Here is a 3,420-nt window from a genome sequence, read left to right on the forward strand (position 1 = left end):
CGTGATGAATAGCTACAAAGTAGACACCACGTTCTAATTCCGCGGAGGTTCGTAAACGAATGTCGAATCGCGATTGCGCAATACGTAATTGCAATTTATCACACAGCCGGTAGGGTGTCACATTGAACACCGCTGTCCTTTCGTGGACTTTCGCGATGAAAGTTTCATCGAAGGATTGTCGTTCGTTGCGACGTACGCATCCTCCCGACTCACGCACGCGCGTATCAGTTGTACAATCCGCATAATGTTAAGCATTATCGGTTTAAACGAACAAATTCCTCAAAAGTCAACCTCGTTCGAACATCCTTGTATATTTCCGGCCGGCGCGGCTGCTCGAAAGTCCACGTAATAGATGTCTACAAAAAATACGCGGCCTCCGCGTGTTTGTTTATGTACGCGGCGGCGTCCGCGAGCGTAAATACCGAACAGCTGATTCGAGACAGTTCCGTTAGCGCTCGACCGCGTGACGTGAAATTTATTTTGAACCCGGATCGCGCGGTGGCGAGGTTACCGGGATCGTAAGTCGACCAGGACTAGACGGCGGAACCGAGACAGAGACGAATAGATCGCGGCGACAGCGAGGATAAAGGCGTACGTACGTGCGAGCGAGAGAGGAGAGGAGGGGAAGGGAACATACAAGTAGCAAGTGCAAGCACGAGAGAGACAGCGAGCGAAGGATGAAGAGTGAGATAACTGCCGGAGAGATAGAGGAAGAGTGAGAGAACGAGAAAGAGAAAAAGAGAGAAACGGGCGGCGAGGGAAAGAGAGAAAGGCTGGCAGAGAGAGAGGAGAGAGAGAGAAAGAGAGAGAGAGAGAGAGAGCGGTTAATCCGCAAATGAGATCGTTGATAGAGTTACGACGCAAGTGGAATGGAATCGAAGCCAAGGGTGTGGAGGACAAGGCGGATACAATGCCGATCCCATTGCAATTATTATTGAATCGCGCTGCGTTAGAATTCGTCCGTGCAGCCGACGACACGCCGGTGGCCCATTCAACTCAGATCTCCTTCGATAATTCAGGAGGACACGAGTCCAATTGTGTGGCTGCTGGGATGTTAAACAAAGGAAGAGATGTCTTCAAAATGGCTGCGTTCAGAAAAGAAAGCTACTTTGCAACTGTTGTAAAATTAGTGAATCTAATTGGTATATGCTCTTGGATTCAACCAAAATTAAGAGCATACTCCAATCAGATTCACGAATTTTACAACAGTTGCAAAGCAGCTTTCTCTGCTGAACGCAACCATTAACACCAAGACGATGCGCATCTCTTGAAAAGTGAAGGAAAAAATTTAAATAAATTTCCATTCGTGCGAGATATGAAACAAAAGCTGAACTTCTTTGCACGCGTTTCGATTATTCGAGTTCCGTGTTTCTCGCATCCTTCATATCATCATCAGAGTCCTTAAACAGGCTGTACGCTTCTTTTCCTCGGATTAGCATCGTTACGATGAATTAAGATGAAAGCAAGTGTTTGTTTTCTTTCAAATAATTATTTTTCACGCGAGAGACCAAGCGAAACTCGGAAAAGCTTCCTCACAATGGTTCCGATGTTTTCGCGCCGTCGAGCCGACTCGAGGGAAGCCTTTTACCGGCGCGTTCGCGGTGTAATCGGGAGATTAAGAAACGCGAGAAATAACGAGTTGTTAAATCGCGTAATGATAGGTGTAATAATGCGGCGCTCGATATGAGGGGATTTATAATTAATGCTCGTTGTTGCGGTAGGCGATCGGGAGGGAGCGAGGCACAGAAGGAGAATGAAATATCGTATGCACGAGTATTGCGAACGAGTATAATAGCGCACATGCGAAAAATGGTAAAAGCGTTCTGAGGAATGGCTGCGTAGAGTCGTAAAAAGGAAAAAACGGAACGCCGAAATCCAACGAGACGAGTTCTCGCGCTTTCCCTCAGCACAATAAACTTCTTCTACCGTGTGTTACCGCGATGATAATTACACCTATTATTTTAAAAAGATTAAGAAACAGATTAAGAAAGATTAAGAATATATTTCACAGATTCTTAAAATATGCAAGCAACTCTCTCAAAGCAGAGAAGGGCGAAGCCATCGGATATCGCCGCGAAATTTAATCTTCATTTCGGGAGGATAATAACGTTTTATATTGAGAAAAAATCTAAGAAACAGGAAATATGTATTTGCTGAGTAATAATAACATATCTATTTAAAATTTATTTATTTTTATTCGAATAAATAAATACTTTCATGAAAAGCTGAAGTTTTCTTAATATTTCAAAAAAATGTATATTTTTTATTTGAGAAATATCTTATGTATTAACATAGATATAATTAATAATGAGATTAAATCTAGATAATACAGATATTAATTTATAGTAATATAAAGATAAATAGATATTTATATTTTATATTTTGTATATCAGTGAATATATGTGAATATATTATTATTGTCCCTATCGCGAATAAATATTTACTCTTTTATAGATATAATCTCTTTCTCAACGTAACAGTGTCAAATGCACGCGCAGAGGAGTTCTCCTGGACTTGCAATGTAGAGAGTCCACACCTTCCACTTTAAAGACAAGCCTATCAGATAACCGTTACTTAAAAGAGGGAAAGTAAACTGAGTAATGCTTTTCTTAGCAGTGGAATGATATTCTTCTGTATACAATCCCGATATTATCTCCTTGCTTCTTATCCCCTTACTTCTTCCCTCTTATTAATCAAATAACAGGTATTTTTTAAGTGTTGCGAAAAATACCACCTCGGCCGGGAATCGAACCCGGATCTCCCCACTTCTCGAGCGGGATGCCGTGCCAATTCGACCACCGAGGTTTCGAGGGAAAAATAAAAAATTTCTTACTATTTAATCAATAAGAGGGAAGAGGGAGGTAAAGGAGGTAATGATCGGGACTGAAGGCTCGGTTGGTTCCTCCTTGACGCGTGCGCTTGACACCGTCAGAAAGTTACCTTCCCGAAATGCAGCAATGTCCGCGATGGCTCTTACTCGCGGCCTTTCTCCACCTTGATTTGACTTTAGATCACGAGATATATTTCACGATTTATTGCGTGCGTGCGCGCCCGTGGAAGTGTCGTAATAGTTATAAGCGAGAATAACGAAGCGTGTAATTCTCTCAGCTGTGCGCGCGCGCGCGCGCGTTCTCGCACGTGTAATTACGCGTGTGCGTATTCGCACCTGGCCTTTTACTCGCGCGCTGGCCTAATAAAAGCGACCGCCGAGCGCGCCCGATCTGTACCTCTCCCCCTCCCTCCCCGTTGCCCACCCACCTTCCTGCTCGCGCGACAACTGTATACAATTATTATGACGGATTAATTGCGATATCCGCTCGCGGATAATAATCGGTCAGTTATGATTACAGTAAACTCGGCTCTGTCGAGAGAAAAAAAAGAAAAAAAAAACGAGAGAGAGAGAGAGAAAGAGAGAGAGAG

This window comes from Odontomachus brunneus, unplaced genomic scaffold (assembly GCF_010583005.1).
Source record: "Odontomachus brunneus isolate Ranch 3 - 2012 unplaced genomic scaffold, Obru_v1 Obru_scaffold_004, whole genome shotgun sequence".
In the NCBI taxonomy this organism is placed as follows: domain Eukaryota; kingdom Metazoa; phylum Arthropoda; class Insecta; order Hymenoptera; family Formicidae; genus Odontomachus; species Odontomachus brunneus.